The following is a 15,203-nucleotide window of genomic DNA, read 5'->3' as shown; positions in this document are numbered from 1 at the left end:
TGGTGGTTCAACAAGAACTGACTCTTCCAAAAGCAGGCCTGGTGACCCCCTCTTCCTCTGCCCCCCCGTCCCCCAATCATAACCTCCCCCTCCCCTCCCTCTCCCTGTCTTCCCCTACATTTATTGTTTTCATGACTTCCGCTTCACCCTCTTCACTCTCCCCCCTCTCTCTCACCATTTATTTTTCATTCCTGTCTTCCCCGATCATTTGGATTTCTGTTTGTTTATTATCTTTTATCTCTGATTTTTAATGATATATTGTATCTCTTTCTTTGTTTATATTTTTGTTGTCTCCTTTCACCCCTGCTGTGTCACCCCTCCCTTCACCCCTGCTCTGTCACCTCTCCCTTCACCCCCTGCTGTCACCCTTCCCTTCACCCCCTGCTGTCACCCCTCCCTTCACCCCCTGCTGTCACCCCTCCCTTCACCCCCTCCCTTCACCCCTCCCTTCACCCCCTGCTGTCACCCCTCCCTTCACCCCCTGCTGTCACCCCTCCCTTCACCCCCTGCTGTCACCCCTCCCTTCACCCCCTGCTGTCACCCCTCCCAGCCCGGGCGAGGGTGGCATGCACTCCGCCACCACCCACAACGCCCTCACACACACCAATACCAATTACCTTTTCCACAGAAGAGAATTACAGCATAATTACCCGTTACCTGTAACAAGCGAGGCCTCGCCTTGCCCCCTCGCGTGTTCCCCCACAACCACCTGCCGCGAAAGTAGAACACGACGATATCTCCTCGCCAGCCAATCACGACCCTGGATGGTCAGGTGACCATCCTCGCCAGCCAATCACGACCCCTGGATGGTCACATGACGATCCTCGCCAGCCAATCACGACCTCTGGATGGTCAACGTGACCATCCTCGCCAGCCAATCACGACCCCGCCCCAAGGGTCTCGTGACAAGAGAGTTAAGTCCCGCCCATCACTTATTAAACTCTTGCATTAAGGAAATGATTTTACCCGACACTTGACGCTTCCTGCGCCTTGGTCTAGTGGGCGTGGTGGGCGTGGTCGATCACTGGTGGTGGGCGTGGTCGATCACTGGTGGTGGGCGTGGTCGATCACTGGTGGTGGGCGTGGTCGATCACTGGTGGTGGGCGTGGTCGATCACTGGTGGTGGGCGTGGTCGATCACTGGTGGTGGGCGTGGTCGATCACTGGTGGTGGGCGTGGTCGATCACTGGCGGTGGGCGTGGTCTCTCGGGTCATCACTAAGCTACACTCTGACGTTGGTGGTACTTATCTATCGGGACTCTCCTATCAGTGACTATGGGTGAGCGAGGTGAAGGTCTGTATGCCGCCCCTCCCCCCCCCCCTCTAGCAGCCCTGTTGTACCTGTTGCCTTATAATTCAACAAATAATGTTTGAATTCTTTTTGCCCTTCTTGCAGGTCATTTCACTTCATGTGTTGATCACCCGTACAGGGTACGCATACTATGGTGGGGGCTACATAAGGTGGACAAGGATAGCCTCTTTAGAGTGTAAGCAGGACAAGAGGACACTGCAGGTGGAAGAGAAGTTCACTGCAAGAGAGAACTTGATAACACCTCCAAAGGATACCTGATCAACTGTGATTCATATGTCAGACTGGGAGCAGCCGCGTCCAGCAGCCAGGAGGCCTGGTCACAGACCGGACCTTCACCACCGCCAGCCATATCCACCACGACTCTTCCCGCCACATGTCTTGCCAATCTCGGCTATGGTGGCCGAGACCACCATCGGTCCCGGCCTCCCGCCTCCATATCCGGTACAGCACTGACTCTGCCACTTGCTTGCATCAGTATTTATTCAACTTGCCCAAACCACATCCGGTCACGAGCCCTATCTATGTTTTAACTAAATTTTACACACATAATCTGGGCACAACACGACTCCCCCCACCACCCATAACCCTTCACAGAAAGTACGACCAGTACTTCAGAAAGTACTTGAACAATCTTCAAGACTGTCACCTACCATTCGCCATGACTGTCCATGACTGTGTCCGTGTGTCCGCCCTCACTTTTGTCAAGTTTGATAACCCGCTCATTCACATCTTCCTCCTGATATGACTATAGAACAGTTTTGGCTCTGAATTAGCCTTGCATACAATGTCATTCTCGTACTGTTTCTCTGCCACTCTCCTAGTTGCTGAGTCCAGCTGTCATTAGCCTCACCCATCTGTTAAGAGTCATACTCCCCCCCCATTGTACATATCTAGAAGAAGCCTAGTCACTAACAAGGAGGCAAGGTACCACAAAGTGAAGACATTTGTGTTGTATATCTCAATGGGAAACAGGCAAGAGAGCGGCTCCACCTTAGAATAGCGGTTCACCTCGGGAGGGAGGAGGTTTCCCGCCCAAGGATACTTCGGAGGATTTTGGTGCCGGGTTGCAAAAGGAACGTGATTGGTCAGTGGTAGGGACTTGGCCAGATTGACCAATCAGGAAGCGCCCCGGGTGTGACGTGACGTCAGGCGCCCCTGGGCGGACGCGGGAGATTCGTCGTCACTTGCCACCAGGCGTTAGAGCGAGCAGGTTCCTCGCTCTGACGGTCCTTAGCTTTAGAGAGATCTAGACTCACTCCCCCGCCACAGTACTCATTCCTGGCCTCTATGTATGCATTGTGGTTTCCTTTGTGCTGTGTTTCTCTATACTTCTTCCATGCTCTTTTTGCTTCTTTGTCTCCATACGCTGCCTGTTGAACCATGGGGTAATCCTCGTCTTGTTGCCCTTAACCTTTAGTGGTGGTATAAATCTTTCTTCGGATTTGATTTTGTCCGTTACGTAGTCAGAGAGGTAGTCTGAGAGTGAGAGTGCGAGCTTACAAGCATGTGTGTGAGTGAGAGAGAGCCAGCGAATATGAGAGAGCGCAAGTGTGCAAGTGAGAAAATGAGAGCTAGCGCGAGCGAGTGTGTGAGAGTGAGAGCGAGCCAGTGTGAGTGAGAGAACGAGCTCGAGTGAGTGTGTGAGAGCGCGAGCGAGTCAGAAAGTGAGAGAGCAAGTGTGAGAGTGCGAGTGTGGGGGGATAAGGGGAGGGGGGAGTGGACCACGCCCCTTGTGACTATGCCGGGCACAGTTCGCTACCGTGTATGCAACAAGCGTGGAGTGTCAAGTGGAGTGCCACTTGAGGGGTCGACACTCCAGACGAAGGCCGTCCCCAGGGCCAGTTAGTCATTATAGTTCCCTGGGTAATGGTGCCGTGAGACACACGCATAATTCACGGAATTAACCTCCCCTTGTGACTGGTGGGTAGAGCGATGGGCTCGCTTCTGGCTGGGTCGGCGTTCGATCCTCGAGGGGGGCCAAGTAATGACCCTCCCCAGGATGCAACCCCCCACATCAAGCTGGCTATATAACTCCTGGGTACGTATTTACTGCTTGGTGAACAGATGCATCAGGCGAGAGCGAGCACCATACGGTGCTGGGCAAACTACGTTGATTTAACGTTAAAACAAAGGACGTTTTAACGCTGGTGAAACTCCCCGTGTAGCCGTGATAAGCCGAGCAATATGCGCCACACTCAACACTATTCCCGCCACACACAGCAAGAGCCTAATACATTACCGGTGTTATGGTAGTTGGACTCGAATCAATACATCAAGGAAATGGAGCAACTTATCACAAGAAGGCACAGAGCCCAGAGAAGGTTAAGAAAGTCGTGTGTAATACAGCGACCCATTTTGACCATTGTATAAGTGTCCAGTACACACACACTACCATACCCTCACCCTGGCCTCACTACTATGGATCCGCTGGTAATGAGGCAAGGGCTAAGGGGAGGGGGGGGGGAAAGTAGGGGATAAGGGGAGGTAGTGAGGGAAGGGGTTAAATGGAGAGCGGAAAGAGGAGACGGGGTGAAAGCAGACAGCAAGGGTGACAGACAGTGGTTTCAACTTTACAATCCCCTCGCCAGGTAGCCTGTTAAGTTAGATTACGTTAAGTGGGGAAGGGGGGCAAGGGGCGCCGGTGGGGAGGGGGGGGGGGCGGGGAAGGATGGGAGGGGGGGACAATACTCTGGACAAGTTGAGGAATGCCTGAACCAGTAGGGTGTCCCCGATGTAATCACAGTCCTCACGCACCTCCTTGTTGCTTCCACCCTTACACACACCTGTACACGTGTGTACGTACATACAGGTGTGTGTGTGTGTGTGTGTGTGTGTGTGTGTGTGTGTGTGTGTGTGTGTGTGTGTGTGTGTGTGTTTACTAGTTGTGTTTTGCGGGAGTTGAGCTTTGCTCTTTCGGCCCGCCTCTCGACTGTCAATCAACTGTTTACTAACTATTAATTTTTTTTCCACACTACACACACCCCCAGGAAGCAGCCCGTGACAGCTGACTAACTCCAAGGTACCTATTTACTGCTAGGTAACAGGGGCATTCAGGGTGAAAGAAACTTTGCCCATTTGTTTCTGCCTGGTGCGGGAATCGAACCCGCGCCACAGAATTACGAGTCCTGCGCGCTATCCACCAGGCTACCAGGCCCCTTGTGTGTGTGTGTGTGTACTCACCTAATTGTGCTTGCGGGGGTTGAGCTTTGGCTCTTTGGTCCCGCCTCTCAACCGTCAATCAACAGGTGTACAGATTCCTGAGCCTACTGGGCTCTATCATATCTACATTCAAAGCTGTGTATGGAATCCGCCTCCACCACATCTGTCTAATGCATTCCATCTGTTAACTACTCTGACACTGAAAAAGTTCTTTCTAATGTCCCTGTGGCTCATTTCGGTACTCAGTTTCCACCTGTGTCCCCTTGTTCGCGTACCTCCAGTGTACTCTGGAGGAACTCTGAACAAGTTCCAAATAGCACGGGCTATGGTGAGCCCGTAACTTACCTGGCACAGGAGCGGCGCCTCTGGTTGGAGTCCTTCACCCTGCCTCATATTCCACCTCATAATCTGCCCTCACCTCTCCTCAGATGCGTGTGGACGTAGTGGCTTAGCACTTTCCCCTCACACCATCTCCACCCTCACTCCACCACTGCCTGACGGGTCGAAGACACTGTTATTCCACACCCATACCCCCCAAAAGTACCTTCCACCCCAATACCACCTCTACCTCCAAAGCCTATTATCTGATTTACCTCAGGGCCACTAAACCTAGTGACCTCGACGAGGACAGGAAGCCGGCGGCTTGTCGAATGTCCCCCCCCCCCCATTTGCCTTAATGTTTTTCAGAAAGATTTTAAAACTTAGCACAGTTTTCGCATTTACGGCTTGGGCGGGTAGGCGGTTCCATGGGTTAATAACCCTGTGGGTGGAAAAAAAGCATCTCTTGTTCTCAGTCCCACATTGTGGCTTGTTGAGCTTGAAGCCGTTGCTCCTTGTTTGTGTTACATCTGACCTCGAGGAAATCCGCTAAGCCCCTCGCAAACCCTACCGACTCCTACCTTCAATGAACAAATCCATAAGGGCCGTGATGAGGACTCGAACCTACGTCCGAGAGGATCCCAGACGTGTTTTAACGGTCCTACCATCAAGCCTCCCAACCTCCATACACCAACTGCTTTAAACTAACAGGTCGCGTGTTTTACGTTATCGCGACAGACGTTACAAACGCAAGCTATTAAGTAACGGCTAACACGTAATTTTCTATGGATCGGACTCTGTTGCTGAAGTAGGCTGCTTAGGTACCCAAGGTACTCTTTGCCCCCCCCCCACCCCCTCCCGCCTGGCATCACCCATTTTCCAAACCATGTCCAAACCCCACCCTTCCCCCCTACTCCTGCGACACAGTAAGATAGAGAAGCCTAGATCAACGCGTGGTACACAAATTGTGGCGCCGACTAACAAACCCGAGGTGAAGAAGAGACACAAGACAACCAGACCGCCGTAGTAGTGGAGACAAAGCTCGCCAATTACAAGCAGAAAAGAACTGTGGAGGAAGGCGGGGGAGTGTAACGCTCTTGGCCAGGACATGACGCATGAAGACACAACACGAGGCAAGGCCAAATGGCCACACATTATACAATGGTAATATAATAACGCCACATTTAGTCTAATAATAAAAAGCCTATATAAAGCGGAGGAAGGGATAGGAATATAGACATTGAGCTTGCATTGAACGAGTCCACTGGCGACTAGGTTGGTCCGCACACAAGACAAAATTCCTAATCATGGGCGACTTCGTCGTTGAAGGAACAAACTGGGACATGAGGGGAAACTATGAAGATATGACACGTAAACAAACACCCGGGTGGAAGTAAGGACAAACATCCTAACCTGTCAGACGGAGAGACACGAGAATGGATACAAGACAAACTATTTACCCAACTCTGAAAACACTTGATATGGTAGAACACAACAGACAAGCGACACGACCCGACACGGCGCAACACGGCGCGACACGACCCGACACGGCGCAACACGGCGCGACACGACCCGACACGGACGCGCCAGAAAAGACGTGTACCTAGCAGAACACCTCGCTAACTAAAAATACCCACTCGCCCTCCCCTTATTAATTGCATGACTGGAGTTTCAGGGGGAAAAAACCCGATCCCTTAATTGTTGGTGCAGGGGGGGGGGAGGTGGGGGTGGCGGGCTACCACACCCACACACACTGGTGCAGGTAACCCCAGTGTGTGTTTGGGGGGGGGGGGTAGTACCGTCTTGACGTACCATTGAAAGTCACGTACTATAAACGGTGCGTCAAAACAGTCACCTATTTATCAACGGTGCATCAAAACTGTCACCTATAATAGCAACGGTGCGTCAAAATAGCTATCAATAATTAACAATGTCAACAGAGACCATTTCTAGTGGGTGTCATCTCCTGGGAGCCCTATAGTGCATGACTCAAGTGACGAGTCACACCAGTAACCAGCCGCCAGAGGAGTCCTATCACCTTCCATCCCCCAATAAGCATCCCGAGGAGAAGAACATTGAGCAAAGAGCTTCAACGAAACTTTCGTAGATCCGAGACAATGTGAAATCTCGCCTTGCAGTTATTCCCGTGCAAGAAGACCCACATGGGTCACCCAATCAAGAGACCCCCTACATAGGGTACTTCTGCTCGCTTATATAATTACCTCCGAGCGTGAATATAAGAGTCCAGGGAGTTTTGGCCAAAGACTAGCTCATCAGTGCTTAACTCAAATAAATTTTAAGAGGTTCGGGTCTTGAGGCCATTATATGCCTCTATATAGCCTTTCTCACTACCACTGACAGGACGATTGATTGATTGACGAGTTGGCACGGGCATGAGTAGCACGTGAGTGGTAGATGTTTGGTGTGAATGTGATTGACAGGACTGTTGTTGTTTGTCCTTTTTAGATTGAGTTACTGGGAACAAAAAGTTCCAAGTAGCACGGGCTATGGTGAGCCCTGGCACAGGAGCAGTGATGTAACTCTTTGACAGGACGGGTATGGGGTGCATAATCGACTACAATCCCACCACCTCACCTTACAAGCATTACCCCTGTGAATCACGCGCGCTTCCACAGAAAATGCTGCACCACCCGCCTGAACTCTGTGCTTCTAAAAGTTGAAATCTCTTCATAACACAAAAAGAATATCAAATCTGATTTAAAGGTCTAGTTAATTATAGACTCGAAGCTGACACTACTAAGAAAAACAACTCGTAAAAATTGTGACTGACACACACACACACACACACACACACACACACACACACACACACACACAGTGTGGTAGAGGGAGAAACAATTGTGTTGAGTGCATAACCTTCTACCATGCAGGGGGAGGGGAAGCACACATTCATGTCTTGGTGTCACGGTTCCTGCTCACTCCTCGTGTTCCCTGAGTGATTCACCCCAGGGGGAGGGTGTATGGTATTGGGGTTCACCCCGGGGGAGGGGGTTATGCTATTGGGGTTATCGCCGGAGGAGGGGAGGAGCACTGGACCAATCAGAACTTACCCATCAGTGACTATAGGGTCTAGCTCTTCAGGTAACTAAGAATTGTAACTTGTAATGCCTTGTAACTAAGAATTCTGACATTCGAATTCTTTACAAGAGTCCGGTCAAGAAGGTGTGGATGGAGACAGTCTCCATCCGTCGAGCCTGGCCTCAGGCCGGGCTCGGGTAGTAGAACAACTCTTAGAACCCTCTCCAGGTATGCTCCAGGTCTACACAACTTTTTCCAGTGCGTTCCACTTATGGACACTCCCATACAGGGTACCAGAACCAGAGGCGTTTGTGCCACTTGGATAGGCTCAGGGGAAGGAACGTCCTGGCTACGTTCAGCAGCACTTAAGGTCCGCCAACGTTCCCTTCCTTGCTGCTGACGATCAATGGAACACTTCCACAGAGCTAACAACGCTGTAAACCAGGCATGAGAGGGCGGATCTCATTGAAACTCTTAAAATACTGAACAATTTGGAGGATGTTGATCCGGAAAATTTCTTCAAAAGGTCAAATGTAACAATGAAGGAGCAACGGGTTCAAGCTCAACAAGCCATAATGTAGGACTGAGAACAGGAGATGCTTTTCCATCCACAGGGTTATAAACCCATGGTATTATCTATCCGCTGAAGCCGTAAATGCCAAAAAACTTAACGACTAAAGTACATCTAGAAAAGATCAAGGCAAATGGGGGTGACCTTCGACAGGCCGCCGGCTTCCTGTCCTCGTCGAGGCCGCTAATGTTAGTGCCTCTCAGGTAAATAAAACACCTCAAGAACGTTCAAATGTCCTTGCTCTTTGTCTAAAATTGACTCTTGATTCCTCTCGTCGCCAAGAATTCTCTCACAAACAAGAAATTAAACACGCAATACCCCTGACCGTGCCCGGCACTGACAACATTTACACTGAGCTACAACTAACCTTGACTCGTTTTCCCACAGGCAAGGCACCAGGTAAGGATGAAATTCCATTTGAACTCATCATATCCATTGCACATAAAACCCTACAGAGGCCAACACAGCCTAATCTAATTCATTTCAACTTAACGATTTACACACAGTTTTAGGTAACAGAAAACGAGCATCGTCGAATCGTCTTGTGTACGATATGACCAGACCTCCAGCCCTTCCCTCCAAATGCATCTGGTCTAATTCTAAAACTAGTCTCGTTTGGTCGTCGCCCGGGCATCAACAACTACTTCCAGGCCTTGCTAAGTAAGCACTGACGTACCATTGTGACACATCTCGCAACATTACCACTGTGCAGTCATCGAGCGGAGGAAATCTTCACGCCAACTGCAATTCAATTCAATTTCTTTATTATGCACCCCATACCCACCCCGTGGGCGGTGGTGTAAAGGATTACAGAGGCATATAATCGGTTCAGGAACTGAACCCTCTAGTTCGTTTAGCACGCTCCAATTCATCGGTCGTTACCACCATAATAAAGAACCCAGAAATATTCCACTCCTCACTTAAAAACTAATTATAAATAAATAAGAGATAACATTGAATTTCTGTAACTAATGGATTACATAAGGGTTTCTGATAATTACTTTTTGTAACCAAACATTTGACGGGAACCAAAAGATCCCGGGTTCGATTTTTGCGCCAGGCCAAACGTTTGGGCAACGTTTCCTTTCGTCTAGTGCCTGTATTTCCCTAGTAGTAAACAGTTTCCCAAGAGAGGGGGGGAGGGGCGAGTACTGTGGGCTGCATCTTTGGGAATTCAGTAGTAGATAGAGGCGAATGTCGACAAGCCTAACAGGCTTCCTAACTTCCCAATTATGGAAAACAACCTTTTATAAATCACAGTGTAAAACAAACTCCTCAAACTTGACTTTTCTATTTTTAATATTTTTTTTATTATTTATTCACCTCTAAGTGAGCAGTCGTCGGTTCCTCTACCTATCTGAGGAACGAAAAAATTCTTCCGAGTTCGGTCCACTATGTCAATATTTCGCCTAGCACGACCGTGATGAAGCTGTCCATCACATTTTTATAGCAAGTAGCTTAAGGAAGGCTATTGAAAAAGACATAATGCTAATTACCTAGTCTTATAACAAGTAATCCAGGGAAAAACAGTTTGACTAAAAACACCATTAATAAAATAGTTTACCCTAATCTAACAAAAATTGTCACGAAGAAAACGGAACACCTACGGGTTTCTCAAGTTTATTTAATTGAAATTTAATGAACGAAAGCACCACCATTTACAAGTATTCGTTAATATATCGCAATTCACAGGCGTATATCCCACTTCTCAGTGCATATATATATAGAGTTTACATTAGTCGTGGACTACATGTTCAGGACTTAAGTATACTTGCTAATGGTCCAATATCCCGAAAAAAAAAATTAACAAAAAACTTACCAACTTCCCTGTGATCCTTGGCCAATATATGCGTCAGGCGTCGTAAAAACAAGGGCCGTTGAGGAGCTTTGCTTTACGACAAAGCAAGAAGCCAACAGCCAAAATCACGACAATATACTCCGGCTGCCTTCAGGCGGCTCCAGACACTGAAGACGGTGGTCGGGTTTGTTGACAAAAAATGACAACTTTTGAAAGTAAAACAAACTGTTTTAAATAACAGTTTTTGCCCGAAACGCTATGCGTACTAGTGGCTTTAGGTCTTGTATTCACTACCTTTATCTTTAAATCTAAAAGAATGTTTGTACTGTAACGCTGCAACTGTGTATGTACTGTTCCTAAATAAATTATTATTATTATTATGATTATAACAATAAATAAGTAACTTTGTCCTTAGCATTGAGTAACAAATTTAGTTTTTATCAATTTATCTTAATGATTCTGCAGTATTTAACAAAAAATATTTGAATAAAATAAAAATAAAAATTGAAGACCATGCATGTTCCAGTAATACAAAGATGTCAACGTTACATGTTACCATTTAATTACATTTTGTAAGGAATAAATCAATCTTTGTTTAATAAAATTCATCTCTAACAGTCTATATATACGAGTTGGAGTTTCCTAAATGGCTTCAAGTAAGGTTTCCAATACAAAGAGCATTTGAAGAAATAACATAGCTTCTCGTATATATTTGTTATGGTTCTGATAATGTTGTTTGAGCACATCGGCTACTGACATCGTTAATAGGTTCTGTAACAGAGTAGTCTACGTCCTAGGCTCACAACCGAAGAACCCATGATTTAGGTCGGAGATTCAGCACCGCTCCTGTGCCAGATAAGTCCACAACGGGCTCACCATACCCCGTGCTACTTGCCCAGCTCCTGTGCCAGGTAAGTTACGGGCTCACCATAGCCCGTGCTACTTGGAACTTGCTCCGAGTAGCTGAATCTATAACAACGAAGGAGAACCCGGTTTCAATTCCCCAGGGAGGACAGCAGTAAAAGGTGTTCACGCAACTTGCTTTGTCATAAAGGTGTGAACGCGGTATTAGGTGAAAGGAATTTTACCTAATACCGTTGGTCACCGGACAGTACAATAGGCTCCCGGGAGTTAGGCAACTGTTGTGGGGGTTGCATCCTGGGGAAGATCAGCAGTTGACGAAGAAGAACCTCCAAAAGCCTAAGTATAAACTTCCTGTCGCCGATAATGGGAATGGATAATGATAATAAATTTTGTTGGGGGGACAGGCAGCCATTGTATATATACATGTTAAGCTTATATCGAGGTATCCTAAAGTCGAACTATTGACCTTCCACAGGATGCAAAGCCCACAACAGTTGCCTATCTTCCGGGTACCTATTTACTGCTAGGGAAAAACAGACATTAGGTAATAGGAAATGTGCCAAACCATTTCTAGAGTTCCGATTGAGAGTTGAGAATCCAATGACGAGTAATAGACCAACAGTACAAAGGTTCGTGGGGAAAATGTGTTATTGAAGTTCTTGAAGGAATTAGGCGACAAATTGATCAGTGTTACAAAAGACCCGAGAGCGAAAAGCTTCTTGTTCCAGCGCCTCAGTGTCGCGATTCAGAGGGGGAAATGCCTGTTGCATCTTGGGCACGAGTCCAACTTCGGAGGAATTCGAAGAGGTGTTTGACCTACAACAATGATCGAATCTTTCTGACATTTATTAAGGTATCCCCTTGGTGGGGTTTTCATTTGACTTGCGTATGTGTCAAGGCCACATTTTGTACAATAGTTCCCATATGTAACTATATACATACATACATACATTAGAGACATGATACAGTGAAGTAGTCGTAGGTTAACAATGCACATTATATAGTCATTAATGTTTCCTCAATTTGGTTAATTCTCAGGCTTCTTGTCCCCAACTATGGGAACCTAATGTATAAATAAATAAGTTATCATTGCTAATATTCAGCGAAATCCATTTTCTTTAAAAAACCAGCAAAGAAAATTGAAATATTAAGGAGAGACTTTAGGAAGAAATATTATCCTTGTATGACGAGCTGTATTGTCTAGTATCTTGCATAGTCTATTACATATATTTGTAATTTGGATAAATATTGTGTATGTAATTATGTAGGGTGTTAAAAGTACAATTTCACGTTCACAGATCAGTGTGTAGATAGTTCCTAAGAAACCAAGACTAAGAGGTTAGCTTAGTTTTAAGCTGTGTAGGCGCCCTTGTACTCACCTGCTGCTACCACAATGATCTACAAGATCCGAGTTTAGATCCCGGGGCAGCCACCACTACACCAAGCAGCATCACCACATCTTACATGGTGCTGCACTCCCTTTTCTCCAGTGCAGAGGAGCTGCAGAAACTTACAAGGCAATTTAGCCCGCCCTACAAGAGGCTGATCTCAAATTGCTACTTACCAAGCCGTTTCCAGGCTGGATATGAGCCTGGAAATTGAAGCGTCTGTGTCCGACGCATCAGTTTCTGGAGTGCAGCCACAAATGTACCGCTCAGATTATTGAGAGCACCAGTGACTCGATCTTGACTGCTATTTTGTCGGAAATCATCAGGAAAGAAGGATATCAACGCCCTACATTCAAGCTGTGAACGTGGGAGATGTGCACACACAAGTCTTAAGGTCACTGTGAACGTGGAAGATGGGCATACTCAACAGACGTTATCATAGAGGTTTCTCAGGTGGTAGAGAAATGTATACAGAGTTGTAGATAGCACCACACAATATATTTCCCGGGACATTTTCAGATAAGATAATCTGACGGGGATGGAATGAAAGGTTCACGTCAGGGGTTCTAAACGGCAGGTATATATACCTCTCTTAATGAGTATTGGTGACAAGCAAAGAGCGATAAAACTATGATTTTTTTTAAATCAGTAATTGTTTATCGATTCCATATTTTAATTCACAAAAAGAACAGTAGAAATCTCAATAGATGCACGTGTTGTTGGGATTCGCGGTTTTTCCATGACTATGTATATGATGAAATGCTTTCCAGCTGTTCTGTTCCAAGCTACCCACATGTAAAGTTTTAGACATGTCCTGAGGTCACAGTGGTACCTAACATGACTGGTGGTGATCTCGACAGTGTGGTGAAGGTGGCTATGGGGACATATTGTGCAATCCATTGGGTGTCTATACTTACAGAAGTGTTAAGAATTCCTAATCTACGCAATGATAGAATGCAAATGTTTTACAAATTTCTCACGTCAAGCCACGTTTGCCTCCACTTATAGAATAGATTATACAGTAATGAGCTTTCCTGATGTTAATTTGCTGTGATAAACATCTAAAGTTGCAAGGAATACAAAATGGATACTAAACAATTACAAAACAATAAATAAAAACGAATAGCAGCTGCTTTACTTCTAAGACAGCAGTCATCTTGCTAAGTTTCTCAAGGTTACCAATGAGATCTGTAAACAGACAGTCAGCACTGTTTCTGAAGACCATTGGCGTTCCTACACATTTCTGAAACTGAATATTATGTGGCAAAGTACAAATGATCATAATATTCTCGAGTAAACGAAGAATGACTCGAAATGAAGCGTGATCAACTAGGGGGATTGATCTGAAAAAGTGAAAAGCCTGTTGTACTTTACTATTAAAAGTAGACTTCTGACCAAAGATGATTAAACCAAAAAATTGAATTTTATAGCCTAGTGTTAAGCAGAGCTTCACTAGATGACACATAGATGTGTACAAAAGGTAAATATAAATGTGTAGATTTGAAGGTGGCAAAAAAGCATAAAATTAAGGAATGTGAGGCAATCAGGATGATAACCTCTTCCTTGGTGATGATGGAATAGAAGTGTATGATGGTGGAAGAGAAGTGTGTGATAATGGAAGAGAAGTGTGATGGTGAGAGAGAAGTGTGATGGTGGGAGAGAAGTGTGATGGTGAGAGAGAAGTGTGATGGTGAGAGAGAAGTGTGATGGTGAGAGAGAAGTGTGATGGTGGGAGAGAAGTGTGATGGTGGGAGAGAAGTGTGACGGTGGAAAAAAAGTATGAAAGTGGAAGAGAAGTGCGTGATAGTGGAAGAGAAGTGTGATGGTGAGGAGGAAGAGACCAGTATGCCAGGAGTAGCACAAGTCACACTAGGACAAACCACTAGGGCGACAACACTTCCATAAACAACACTGTGAAGACATCTTCAGCATGAAGTCTCAATAGCTTCAGAGGGAAAGATCTGCACTTATTTTTGACTCGTTTTGCCTGCTGTGTGTGGCTGCGAAAGGCAGGAACAACCTGGGGGAAAAGTAACAATAATAAAAAAACAGCCTATCCTAATTTAATACCAGTACATCCTAACCTAACGATACATATATTTGGGTTTGATCATTTGGAAACCAGCTTTGTCGAAGTCTTGTGTATGAGATGACCATTGTGTGATGAAAGGCATGCAGGAACAGTCAAAATGTTGCCATGTCAGATAGGTGTGTGTGTGTGTGTGTGTGTGTGTGTGTGTGTGTGTGTGTGTGTGTGTGTGTGTGTGTGTGTGTGTGTGTGTGTGTGTGTGTGTGTGTGTGTAGCACAGTGGTCTGCGTCCTCGGCACGCAACACCCAGGGTTGCGGACTGAATTTCTGCTGCAGGACAGAGACACTGACTTGATGCCTCTACTCACCTAACAGTAAATAGGTACCTGATAGTTTGACAACTGTTATACGTTTCATCAGGGGAATAGGTAGCGGTAGTTGGTCTAGGGATGACCCTCAATAAGCTTCCTGTCCCCCTACAAGCCATAACTTACTCTGCGTCACCAAGTAGATTACTGGCGGAAGACACTTAGAAACGCTTATAGAAAGAAACTTATTTTGGTATATTAAAAACGCCCTGCCCGAAACGCTTCCCGTAATAATGGCTTTAGGCATTGTATGTACTAGCTCTATCTATAAATCCATCAACTTTTGTATTTCATCTTGTATGTATGTACTTTACCTGAATAAATATTTGTATTTGTTGTTTTGTTTTGTATTACCAGT

Source organism: Procambarus clarkii, chromosome 45 (genome assembly GCF_040958095.1).
Source record: "Procambarus clarkii isolate CNS0578487 chromosome 45, FALCON_Pclarkii_2.0, whole genome shotgun sequence".
In the NCBI taxonomy this organism is placed as follows: Eukaryota; Metazoa; Arthropoda; class Malacostraca; order Decapoda; family Cambaridae; genus Procambarus; species Procambarus clarkii.
Note: the sequence above shows the minus strand (reverse complement) of the source record.